This window comes from Passer domesticus, chromosome 4, assembly GCF_036417665.1.
Source record: "Passer domesticus isolate bPasDom1 chromosome 4, bPasDom1.hap1, whole genome shotgun sequence".
In the NCBI taxonomy this organism is placed as follows: Eukaryota; Metazoa; Chordata; class Aves; order Passeriformes; family Passeridae; genus Passer; species Passer domesticus.
The window spans coordinates 83,854,217-83,867,860 of record NC_087477.1 but is presented as its reverse complement, the minus strand read 5'-3'; positions in this window follow the sequence as shown (position 1 = coordinate 83,867,860).

Below are 13,644 nucleotides of genomic sequence, written 5' to 3'. Positions count from 1 at the left end.
TCACCTCATGACAGTTGGGATTCTTCCCCTCTTTTTCTATTTGTTCAGCACCCTCCACTCGTGCTTTGCCAGTGAGGGAGAATGTTCATGACTGTGTCATTTCTGTCCCTTCTCTGGGACCAGGGACTTGACTCAAGGCTTTTTGTACCTGCCTTTGATGCTGCTCAGTCCCAGCTGCAGTGTGCCCTGCCAAGCTGACCTGTCCCAAAGGAGCTGGGCACTCAGAGGGGCCAGGCCTTGGCTCATCTCTGGCTGCAGAAATGGCAGAGAAGCATCTGAGCACTGCTCTAGCACCAGGGCTTTTTCCAGGCCTCAGAGACCAGCCTCAGTTGGTGACTTAGAAATTACCCATGGGGTTACCTTAAAAATAGGTCCTTTGCTTTGCTTTGAGAGATGTGAAACCCTAAAACCCCAGGTGTTTCCTGCCTGAGGAGGCTGATCTGTGCTTTGCCTTTTCCAAAGTGCTTTTTGTGTGGCCAACCCCACCCTGCAGCTGCTGGGATGGAGATGTCCCTGCAAACCCAGTCCTGGGGTGATGGAGATGTCCCTGCAAACCCAGCCCTGGGGTGAGGGAGATGTCCCTGCAAACCCAGTCCTGGGGTGAGGGAGATGTCCCTGCAAACCCAGTCCTTGGGTGAGGGAGGTGTCCCTGCAAACCCAGTCCTTGGGTGAGGGAGGTGTCCCTGCAAACCCAGCCCTTGGGTGAGGGAGATGTCCCTGCAAACCCAGTCCTTGGGTGAGGGAGATGTCCCTGCAAACCCAGTCCTTGGGTGAGGGAGATGTCCCTGCAAACCCAGCCCTTGGGTGAGGGAGATGTCCCTGCAAACCCAGCCCTTGGGTGATGGAGATGTCCCTGCAAACCCAGCCCTGGGGTGAGGGAGGTGTCCCTGCAAACCCAGTCCTGGGGTGAGGGAGGTGTCCCTGCAAACCCAGTCCTGGGGTGAGGGAGATGTCCCTGCAAACCCAGCCCTTGGGTGAGGGAGGTGTCCCTGCAAACCCAGTCCTGGGGTGAGGGAGATGTCCCTGCAAACCCAGTCCTGGGGTGAGGGAGGTGTCCCTGCAAACCCAGTCCTGGGGTGAGGGAGGTGTCCCTGCAAACCCAGCCCTTGGGTGAGGGAGATGTCCCTGCAAACCCAGTCCTGGGGTGAGGGAGGTGTCCCTGCAAACCCAGCCCTTGGGTGAGGGAGATGTCCCTGCAAACCCAGTCCTGGGGATGCCAGCTGAGGAGCCGGCATGGCAGAGGTGCCACCAAGGCAGGTGGAGCCAGGTCTGACCCGGTCACTGAGCAGGGATTTGTGGAGCAGCCCTCCCTGGCTGGAGAGGAACAGAATCTTTGGCTCCATCCTTCCACATCTTGGGTTTTTGCCAGTCCACGGGGAGCATTTGGTTCAGCCACGGGCTGCTGCAGCACAGGAGGGCCACAGGGACTGTGTCACATCCTGACCAGGTGTGTCACCTGCAGGGAGCTCTTTCCAGTGCTGGGCAGCTCCACTCCTGACTGGGAAACCCATGGTGGCTCCCATCTGGAGCTGCTGGTGCCTGCTCCAGACTCAGCTGGCCCTGTCACGGCGGGAAGAGCCCTCAGGTCTCATTCCAGTCTCTTCCCCCTGGTTTGCTCGGGTCACAGCCCTGCTCTTCCTCTTCCAGGGCAGGAGCCTGGCTGCTCCCTGCCAAAAACACCAAGCAGCAGCAGCAGCACTGCAGCCTCCTGGGCTCCCCACACCCAGGAGAGCTCTGCCTGCCTGGGCTCTCCTTGCTTGGCACCCCCATCACCCTTGGTGCCAGCTCTTGGTTTGAGATTGACCAGATGGAAAAGAGTCACTCATTGTGGCATCTTCTGCTGGAGACAGCACTCCATGAACCCAGAACAGGATACTTGGCTTGCACCAAGAGGTGACAGGAGGAGACTGCACATTTTAACTCCAGGGCTGATTTATCTCATCTTTTCTGCACTACAAGAACTCCCTCCTGCTCTCCAGAGCTTCTTCTTCCCCTTGCACTGGTGAGGTTGGAAGTGCAAGCCAGAGAGTGGAGGTTGTAGTGACATTACCTAAATGTTGCTTCCACCTGGGTTTCCTCTTAGCCCCACAGAGCCATGGAATGGGTTGGGCTGGAAGGGCCATTAAAGCTCATCCCACACCTTCCCCTGGCCCAGTGTCCAGTGTCCAGCCTGGCCTGGGACACTGCCAGGGTCTGGCTGGGGCTCACACCTGGCAGCAGCAGGGAGGGAAGGTGCCACCTGCCTTTCCATTGCCAGGGTTATTCCCTTGTTTCTCTGGCCCTGGTGGGGTCTCCATCCTGCTTTGCTGGAAATGTTCAGGAAGGGGCCTCAGGCTGAGCTCAGGTGTGGCTCAGGCATCACCCTGGAGACACAGCGGGCAGGAACACGGGTGGGAGGGAGCAGCAGGAGAGGGGAGAGGCAGGAATTCCTTCCTGCAGTGTCCCTGCAGGGTCCAACCCCACTGAAAGCCACCTGGCAAGGTGCAGAGGCGGGAGGTGGTGCTGGGGAGCACAGAACCTCTGTGAACCTCACAGAACCTCTGTAAACCTCACAGAACCTCTGTGAACCTCAGAGGACCTCTGTAAACCTCACAGAACCTCTGTGAACCTCAGAGGACCTCTGTAAACCTCACAGAACCTCACAGAACCTCTGTGAACCTCACAAAACCTCTATGAACCTCACAGAACCTCTGTGAACCTCACAGAACCTCTGTGAAACTCAGAGAACCTCTGCAAATCTCACAGAACCTCTGTGAACCTCATAGAACATCTATGAACCTCACAGAACCTCTGTGAAACTCAGAGAACCTCACAGAACCTCAGTGAACCTCACAGAACCTCTGCTGGGGTGGGACCAGGCCAGGGCTGGTTTACAGAACCTCTTCCCTCCCTTCCCTTGCCCAAGGCCTTTGGAAAGAAGGGGTGAAATCATCTTGCACCCCTGGTTTGGAGCACAGAGCCCCAGGATCCAGCCGGAGGAGCCGGGGTGTGGCCGTGGGGAGGGGAAGGACAGGCAAAATCCTGGAGAAGGAGGGGACAAATCCAGAGCCACTTCCACCCCACAAAGGCACTGCAGCTGCAGCTCCCCATGGCAGGCATGGCAGAAAGGATGTGGGGGTGCAGTTCCAGCTTTTAAAAACCGTTCTTCCACAAACAAAATGTTGAAAAAACCCTAAATAATGCGCTTGATTGTGAGTTGAGCCAAACCTGTAATAAACCCTTTGTTGTTTCAGCTTTTTCTAAAAATACAGGCTAATAGAGGTCAAATTTGAGATATCACTTCCAACCTCCAAAAAGGAAGGATTTTGTGCTGAAATTAGAAATCAAAATCCATTTTACATCCTTCCCAAAAAATTCCCATCTTCGCTATGTGCTTTTAACCAAAATGTTTTGCTAAGCCCAGCCAGAATGAACAAGCATTTCTGGTCAGCCTGAATAGATTTTATTCCTTTTCATCCAGGGAGATAAAATATTCTACCAAATGTATTCATTTATTTATTATGCATTTTGGCTGTAAATACAAATGCTGCTTTATGCCCACCAAAAAGCACAAGCTATCATTTAAAGAAAAATGTTTATATTAACACTGGAAGTTGGGCGTAGTGCCTAGCAGAGAAAATAATGTCAATTACCCACACAAATAGCTTTCCAAATCTCCCAGTGCTGCTTTCTGCATGAGCAGTTCGATTCAGAGAAATTAGAGATGGGAAAAGATCTTATTAGAGAGTCTCATCTCCCTCTCTGCTCGCAAAGCTCTGTCCCCCACTGGGTGTTTTCCAGTTAGCTTTGCCCAGCCTGGATTTAGAATGATGGGGGTCTCTGGGGTAGCCTGGAATTATTTTTCCATACAAATATATCTTCATTAGCAAGCAGAAATTCTGCTGTGAAAAACCCTGACTTGGAGTCAGGTGTGGGTGAAAAAGTCTCTCACCTGCAGTCAAGGTGCAGAAACTGGGAACCAGGAGAGCTTGGGCTTGGCCTGGCAGCCCCAAAGGCCTGGAGATGATGACCCCACCATCCCTGGGTGGCCTGGCAGGGCTGGGATGGACAGGGATGATGTCCCCAGCATCCCTGGGTGGCCTGGCAGGGCTGGGATGGACAGGGATGATGTCCCCAGCATCCCCAGGTGGCCTGGCAGGGCTGGGATGGACAGGGATGATGTCCCCAGCATCCCCAGGTGGCCTGGCAGGGCTGGGATGGACAGGGATGATGTCCCCAGCATCCCCGGGTGGCCTGGCAGGGCTGGGATGGACAGGGATGATGTCCCCAGCATCCCTGGGTGGCCTGGCAGGGCTGGGATGGACAGGGATGATGTCCCCATCATCCCTGGGTGGCCTGGCAGGGCTGGGATGGACAGGTTTGGGTTGCTGCTCTTCCTCCAGACTCTTTTCCCTCTGCACTTTGTTAGCACTGAAAATGCTCTCCTGGTGAGAGGAGGGGGCTCCCTGTCCCACCCCTGTCCCTGTCCCTGTCCCTGTCCCTGTCCCTGTCCCTGTCCCTGTCCCTGTCCCTGTCCCTGTCCTTGTCCCATCCCTGTCCCTGTCCCGTCCCTGTCCCTGCCCAGCCCCGTGGGGCTCAGGGGCTCTGGGTGTCTATGGGAGGTTTTGTCCCACCAGGGGTTGGGCTCTGACCCCATCTGAGCTTCTCATGGAGCACAGCACTCCAAGGGGCTCCATGGGCACCACAGAATGCCACAGACACCACAGGCCCCATGGGCACCACAGACACCACAGGCCCCATGGGCACCATGGATACCACAGACACCACAGACACCACAGACACCACAGGCCCCATGGGCACCATGGATACCACAGACACCACAGACACCACAGACACCACAGGCCCCATGGGCACCATGGATACCACAGACACCACAGACACCACAGAATACCACAGACACCACAGGCCCCACGGTCACCGTGAACACCACAGGCCCTGTGGGTGGCACGAATACCGCAGGCACCACAGGCGCCATGGCCACTGCATGCCCCACAGAATACCACAGATACCACGGGCACCACAGACACCACAGGCTCCACGGGCACCATGAACAACACAGGCCCCATGGGCACCATGAGCCCCATGGGCACCATGAACACCACAGGCACCACGGGCACCATGAACACCATGGACACCACAGGCCCCACAGGCACCATGAGCACCATGGACACCACAGGCCCCATGGGCACCATGAAGACTACAGGTGCCACAGGCACCATGAAGACCACAGGCCCCACGGGCCCCACAGGCACCATGAAGACCACCGGCCCCATGGGCCCCATAGGCACCATGAACAGAACAGGCCCCATGGGCCCCACAGGCACCATGAACAGAACAGGCCCCATGGGCACCACGGGCACCATGAGCCCCACGGGACTCCATAGGCTCCATGGGACTCCTCAAGAAGAAGGAGGACCTGATCAGCATCGAAGGCAAAGGAACCAATAACCAACAGGAAACCAGATACTAGGAACTGTGTAACCTGGGACCAGTGAACACTGAACCAATGGATTTCCCTGGGTTTTGGCTGTATAAATGTGTTAAAATGTGGTAAAGAGCCATGTGTGATGTGATGATTTCCTCTGCACAAGCTGGGCAATGTTTGGGGAAATGTCTCTGTTGCACATCCTGACCAGAGGAAAGTAATGCCTTGACTCTCTAATCCTAAAAGATGCTGTTGGAGAACTGTTGTTTTCCCCGCAGTTTTGGTGACAGCTCTGCACGTGGCAGTAACTCTGGAGCCCACAGGACACAGCTGTGCCTCTGGCCCTGTTCTTTGTCCAGCTGGGAGCAGCCCTGCCATCCCTGCCTGCAGGACACCGTGGGCCTGGCCAGGACAGACCCCCAGGTGAGGGTGCAGCCCCCAGCCCTGGGCTGCCGTGTCCAGGTGCAGCTGAGGGGAGCAGTGGGAATGTGCTGGCCTTTGTTCCCCAGCAGCTCCTGCTCAGCCCCAGCTGTGCCCTGCAGTGCCTGTGCCTGTGCCAGCCCCAGCAGCTCTGACAGTGACTGTCACATCCTTCTAAAGGTCACTGCCAGCCAGCTGGGCTCCTCTATCAGCTCATCAGCTCTTCCCTTAACCAGCTCAGAGAGAAGCTTCCCACGGTGAATTAGAGCCAGCAGTGTGTTACTGTGTGATAAGCACAACCCGTGGGGCCGAGCCTCTCTCTGCTCCCCACGTGCCCTGCAGGGCTCCTGGGAGAGGCAGGAACTTATCTGTGGGATTGCAGGGCCTTATCTGTGGGATCACAGGGATCTGTGAGGCAGGACATTATCTGTGGGATCACAGGGATCTGTGAGGCAGGATATTATCTGTGGGATCACAGGGCCTTATCTGTGGGATCACAGGGATCTGTGAGGCAGGACATTATCTGTGGGATCACAGGGATCTGTGAGGCAGGATATTATCTGTGGGATCACAGGGATCTGTGAGGCAGGACATTATCTGTGGGATCACAGGGATCTCCTCCACCACACACCCCAGCTCCTCCCATCTCCCCTGGCAGTGTCCCTAGGGCTGGGGCTGCTCAGGGTCACTGCAGAGCCCTGGGGCTGCTCGGGGTCACTGCAGAGCCCTGGGGCTGCTCAGGGTCACTGCAGAGCCCTGGGGCTGCTCGGGGTCACTGCAGAGCCCTGGGGCTGCTCAGGGTCACTGCAGAGCCCTGGGGCTGTTCGGGGTCACTGCAGAGCCCTGGGGCTGCTCGGGGTCACTGCAGAGCCCTGGGGCTGTTCGGGGTCACTGCAGAGCCCTGGGGCTGTTCAGGGTCACTGCAGAGCTCTGGGGCTGCTCGGGGTCACTGCAGAGCCCTGGGGCTGCTCGGGGTCACTGCAGAGCCCTGGGGCTGCTCGGGGTCACTGCAGAGCCCTGGGGCTGTTTGGGGTCACTGCAGAGCCCTGGGGCTGCTCGGGGTCACTGCAGAGCCCTGGGGCTGTTTGGGGTCACTGCAGAGCCCTGGGGCTGTTTGGGGTCACTGCAGAGCCCTGGGCCAGGGGCTGTTCGGGGTCACTGCAGAGCCCTGGGGCTGTTTGGGGTCAGTGCAGAGCCTGGGCTGCTTAGGGTCACTGCTGTGCTCCTGAGTGTCCCATGGCCCTGTGACACCTGGCTGGGTGAAAGAAGCAAATGTGTCATTTCCCACTCCCTGCTCATCTTTCCCTAATGTCTCATTTATTTACCAGTGTTTTATTCCTCTCCAATTAATTCCTATCCCTCACTTGATTTCACTTTTTAATTCTCTTATTCCTTTTTTAATAACTTATAGTCTTGCTAAATGACCAAGGAACTCAGGGATAGGAGTATTATTTTTTTTAATAATCCATTTTATTGCTGCTCCTCATTTCACATTCTCCTGCTGTAGTGGCTCTCTGATGTAACCCAGGAGTGGATTTTCCCATTTCCAGCCCCTGCTCACAGCCAAGATTCATAAATCTGAGAAGGAAAATGAAAACAGCAATGATAATAATAATAATGATAATAATAGGAATAACAACAACAAAAGTAGATAAAGCTGGAGCAGCCTGAAGGCAGGGAAGTGGCTGCAAACACAGCACTGAGAGCTGAGGCTGGGCATGGATTGATCCAGAGGTTTGTAAATGTGAACATCCTCCACTGCACTCTGGAGCAGACTTTATTCATCAAAGTGCACAAATGCCAGGCCCTTGAGCTCTTCTGCACTGTGGAGAGCTCCAGAAGCTGCTGGCAGAGACCTGAGGCAGGTCCAAGGGTCTGCCAGGACCTGGAAATCAGGGATTTGGTCCATGGCACCACACGGGGCAAAGGATGTGGTGACTTCAACTACCCAGCCTCATCCAGCCCTTCATCCTCCTCCAACACAGCAGCCAGGGCAGCTCTGGGGTGGCAGCAGGGCCAGGGCAGTGCCCGTCCCTGTGCTGGCACTGCCGGGGCATCTCCAGTGCTGGGGCAGCTCTGGAGAGCCCTGGAGGGGCTGGAGCGTGGCCAGGGCAGGAACAGAGCTGGGAAGGGGCTGCAGAATTCCTGAGGGAGCTGGGAAGGGGCTGCAGAATCCCTGAGGGAGCTGGGAAGGGGCTGCAGAATCCCTGAGGGAGCTGGGAAGGGGCTGCAGAATCCCTGAGGGAGCTGGGAAGGGGCTGCAGAATTCCTGAGGGAGCCGGGAAGGGGCTGCAGAATCCCTGAGGGAGCTGGGAAGGGGCTGCAGAATCCCTGAGGGAGCTGGGAAGGGGCTGCAGAATCCCTGAGGGAGCTGGGAAGGGGCTGCAGAATCCCTGAGGGGGCTGGGAAGGGGCTGCAGAATTCCTGAGGGAGCTGGGAAGGGGCTGCAGAATTGCAGAGGGAGCTGGGAAGGGGCTGCAGAATTCCTGAGGGAGCTGGGAAGGGGCTGCAGAATCCCTGAGGGAGCTGGGAAGGGGCTGCAGAATCCCTGAGGGAGCTGGGAAGGGGCTGCAGAATTGCAGAGGGAGCTGGGAAGGGGCTGCAGAATTCCTGAGGGAGCTGGGAAGGGGCTGCAGAATCCCTGAGGGAGCTGGGAAGGGGCTGCAGAATTCCTGAGGGAGCTGGGAAGGGGCTGCAGAATCCCTGAGGGAGCTGGGAAGGGGCTCAGCCTGGAGCAAAGGAGGCTCAGGGGCCCTTGTGGCTCTGCACAGCTCCTGCCAGGAGGGGACAGCCGGGGGGGTCGGGCTCTGCTCCAGGGAACAGGGACAGGAGCAGAGGGAACGGCCTCAGGGGAGCCTCAGGGTGGGCACTGGGAGGAATTCCTCATGGAAAAGGTGGTAAATTATTGGAAGTGCCCAGGGCAGGAGTGGAATGTCCATCTCTGGAGGGATTTCAGAGCCCTGTGGCTGTGGCACTTGGGGACGCGGGGCAGTGGTGGCCCTGGCAGTGCTGGGGATGGTTGGACTCCATGATCTCAGAGGGCTTTTCCAGCCCCAGTGATTCCAGGATTCTGTGCTCTATAAAACATTTTCCAAAGGTCTTCACTGCCCTCCAGGTGAGGGGACAAACCTCAGCATGGCAATGTCACCAGCCCACAAACAGTGAGACCCACCCCGGGAGATTTCTCCCTCCCAGCACAGCACAGAACAGACCCAGCTCAGCTCCTGCCGGCTCTGCTGCCCTGGAGCACCTTTGGCAGCTGCACTGCTGGACATCCCTGCCCCTCTCCTTCAGGGAGGCTGCCAGCAGGGTTAACACCTGGGCGGAAGGAGCCTGGGACCGACTGAGAGCACTGCAGCTTTTTATGGCTTCTGTTATTATGGCCATTATTCTACTCAAACGCGGTTATTGGCTCATTAGTATTTAAATCAGCTGATAACACAGGGAGCGGTATTCCTCCTCCTAACCCCGCAGGCCGGGCTGTAATGGGGCCAGCTGATGCCGTTTGTGGCCACCCAGCCGGGGTTTTATCCCGCACCAGTGCTGGGGCAGGCCGTGCCTGGGGCAGATTTGCAGCACAGAGGGAGGGCTGGAGCTGGGAATGAGCTGGGAGGGTGCAGCCCCTCGGATGCTGGCTCTGTGGCCGGGCAGCCCTGGGGCAGCGGCAGAAGGAAGGCTCACAGCAGCTCTCGGAGGGTGGGTGATGAGCCACACGGCACAGGCTGCCAAAAGCAGGCAGAGGCAGAGCTGGGGTGTTTGGGGCTGGGCACACGCACAAGGGGCTCGTTCTCTCCCTCCCTGCACCTCCACACCCTTTATTTAGACACTTGATTTGGCCCTTTGTGAGGTGGGAAGAGAACAGCAGAATTACAGACTTCCACTGGAGAGCTGCCTTGTGATTTTGCACCTTTTGTGTGGGCTTGAGGGCTCTCAGGTCAGTACCTCAGGAATGAGAACTGAGCCTCGTTTTTGTGCCTGCAGGCTCTCGATGAGCACTGTGGGTCTGCCAGAGCTGCCTCTGTGCTGGTGGGAGGGGGCTCTGACGGGGGGCTCGGTGCCTGGTTTCTGCTGAGACCTTTGGGAAGTGGCACCCTGGAGGGTCTCCTCCCATTGCTTCCCTCCCCTGAGCCCCTCTGGCAGCACGGCAGGACCCCCTTTCTGCTGCCCCCTTGTTCTGTGGGACAGATGTGGCCTCAGGGCTCCCCATCTCCAGGGCTGAAGCTCCCTACAGAACTTGGGGTCTGAGGGAGTTTTGGGATTAGACCCAGGAAATGCCGAGATGCTCAGCTCACTGCTCCCTGCACAGGGGAACCCTCAGCCAGGGACAAGGGGCACTGCTGGGGGATGTCCTTCACCATCCCATTCCCACCCCCTTCTCCAAGAGGTCTCTGGAGTCACAGAAGTACAGAAATACAGAAATAATACAGAAATGCACAAATACAGAAGTACAGAATACAGAATCATTGGAAAGGCCCTCAAAGGTCGCTGAGCCTGGCCATCCCCCAGCAGTGCCAAGGCCACCACTGCCCCACATCTGCAGGTTTTGGGTGCCCTGGGCAGCCGGGCCAAGCCGCGCTGGTGTGATAAGCACACACCAAATGTGCTGCCAGGGATTCGGATGAGCAGAATTGATGGCCTGGGGTGGTTTTGCTCCCCAGCAGGACCCTGGCTGTGGCTGTGTCACCAGCTGAGCCCTCCCTCTCCGCGGCTGGAGGCGCTTTGGGCTCACGGAAGGGAGAGGCCACAGCCCCAAGCAGCCCCACAGGTGAATCTCACTGCCCTGCACAGGGAACATCTCTGCACCCATCAAGAGGAAATCAAGCCCATCCCAAGGCAAAGCAGCCATCGGTTTCCAGGCTGGAAACCTCTGTGTTTTCATAAGAAAGGCTCCTGCTCCTCCCGATTCCTCAGGATTCTATTTGCAGCCTTTTCTCTGCTCTGGGAAATAAGCTGTTCCATTTTAATTGGGAGAATTGCAGAAATAACTTGTTTAAATGCATTTTGGGCTCAGAATAAAACCCAAAGAATAGAACAAAATTAAAAATGCAGCATTACCCTTGTCCCCCCTTTTCAAATCAGAAAAAATATCATTTCCGGATGCACAGTGATAGGATATTATTTTTTTCCTATCTCAGAGGAAAGGTTTCAGCTTGATGCTTCCCTCCCCTTGCTTTAACTATACAGTAATCATCGCATTTTTGCTAAATTTTGAAACGGAGCAGCACTGGAAAATGAAAATGAAAAATAAAAACATTCCATGTGACAAAATTATTACAATTGAACTGCTGTGCCTGTTCAGAATAATTTTTAAAATCGGCCCCAAAGATGGGGAAAAAATCCTATAAGTGGCTTTTGATCAAATGTCAGGAGAACTGGTTAGCTGAGAACTTGGCTCAAGCCCAGTCTCCATTTTGCAGCATTATCTGTGTTTGACTGAGCACCATTCCTCGTGCTGGAGCGGCCCTTGTGCTCCGGATCCGTGGAAGGTTCTGGAAGGAGCCTGCCTGGCTGCACGTGCTGCTCGTGGGGCCGTTCCATACCCCTTGCTGTTCTCACATTGTCTGGGGGACAAGAGCCTCCGTCAGCGGGAACCCTGCGGGGACAGCAGGGACAGCGGGAGCCCTGGGTTTGATTCCTGGGTTTGGTTCCCAGGTTCTGTTCCTGGGTTTGATTCCTGGGTTCAGTTCCAGGGTTTGGTTCCCAGGTTTGGTTCCCAGGTTCTGTTCTAGGTTTTGATTCCTGGGTTTGGTTCCCAGGTTTGGTTCCTAGGTTTGATTCCCAGGTTTGATTCCCAGGTTTGGTTCCAGGTTTGATTCCCAGGTTTGATTCCCAGGTTTGGTTCCCGGGTTTGGTTCCCAGGTTTGGTTCCTTGGTTTGGTTCCTGGGTTTGGTTCCCAGATTCAGTTCCTAGGTTTGAGTCCCAGGTTTGGTTCCTGAGTTTGGTTCCCGGGTTCGGTTCCCAGGTTCGGTTCCCAGGTTTGATTCCTGGGTTCAGTTCGTCCTCCTAGCCCTAGCAGGGCCTTTTCCCCGCTGTTCCAGGAGCCCTTTCCATGCTCCCATGTGCCATGCTCCTGCTCTCGGGGCGTGGAGGGAGGGCTGGGACACCAAGGACACATCCAGGACACCAAGGACACATCCAGGACACCCGGGACACCCAGGACACATCCAGGACACACCCAGGATATCCAGGACACACCCAGGATATCCAGGACACACCCAGGATATCCAGGAGACCCAGGCCATCCAGGACACGCAGGGCACACCCAGGACACATCCAGGACACACCCAGGACACATCCAGGACACACCCAGGATATCCAGGAGACCCAGGCCATCCAGGACACCCGGGACACCCAGGACACATCCAGGACACACCCAGGACACGCAGGGCACACCCAGGACACATCCAGGACACACCCAGGACACATCCAGGACACACCCAGGATATCCAGGAGACCCAGGCCATCCAGGACACCTGGGACACCCAGGACACACCCAGGACACGCAGGGCACACCCAGGACACCCAGGACACACCCAGGATATCCAGGACACACCCAGGACACCCAGGCTGGAGCTGTCCAGCCCCGCGGACCCTCCCGGCCAGCCCAGGGCAGGGGCTGCAGATGGGTCACGGGAGGAGCACGCCAGGGCCCTGGGGACAGGTGGGGACAGCCCGGAGGGACGGGACAGAGCGAGGGGGCCCAGAGCCCCCCGGAGCCTGCAGGGAAGGAGCTCGTTTGTCAACGGCAGCCTCTGATTGCACCATTCCTGCGGAAGATAAAACGGGTAAAGTAATGGGTATTTACTCTTCTCCGCTCGTGTACACAACAAAATTGTGTTTCTTTTAATGGGAGCTCTGTGCTAATTGCCGTCATTAACGGAGCGAGGCTTTAAGCTGCTCAACGTCTCTCGCACCCTGCGTGTGATGCGCTGCCTCTCCGCTCCCAGGTCTGTCCCAGACCCCCTCCCTGGACAGGATCTGAGCCACCCTGGCTCCCCGTCCCCAAGAGCCTTTCTGGGGTCCCCCGCAGCTCCCCAGCGCCGGCGTGCCCGCGGCTCGGGGGATGCTGGAGCCTTCCCGGCCGGCACGGGCTGCCAGCAGCATATGCCACAGCAGATGGCACCGGCTGCAGGCAGCGCCGCACGGATCCTGCAGAGCTGCCCTGCCTGCACACGCCGGGACGGGGCGGGACAGCGCGGGGATGGAACGGGAGACGGAGCAGCAGCGGAAAATGAGCTGAACCCCGAGTGCCGCCATCCTCTGAAACCTGCCGTGGGGGGCTGGAGCCAGTCCAGAGCAGGAAGGGGCTGGGGAATCCCTCAGGGAGCTGGGAAGGGGCTGGGGAAATCCTGAGGGAGCTGGGAAGGGGCTGCAGAATCCCTGAGGGAGCTGGGAAGGGGCTGCAGAATCCCTGAGGGAGCTGGGAAGGGGCTGCAGAATCCCTGAGGGAGCTGGGAAGGGGCTGCAGAATCCCTGAGGGAGCTGGGAAGGGGCTCAGCCTGGAGCAAAGGAGGCTCAGGGGCCCTTGTGGCTCTGCACAGCTCCTGCCAGGAGGGGACAGCCGGGGGGGTCGGGCTGTGCTCCAGGGAACAGGGACAGGAGCAGAGGGAACGGCCTCAGGGGAGCCTCAGGGTGGGCACTGGGAAGAAGAGAGGGAGGTCTGGAGCCAAACTTCCCTCTGGCTGCAGGGTGGAGAGGGGATCATTAACATTCTCCACCATCCGGGCAGAGGCTCGGCCGCTGATCTCACAATAGTTCAGTTCATCCAATTTACAATGCAATTACATTTTAATAAGCT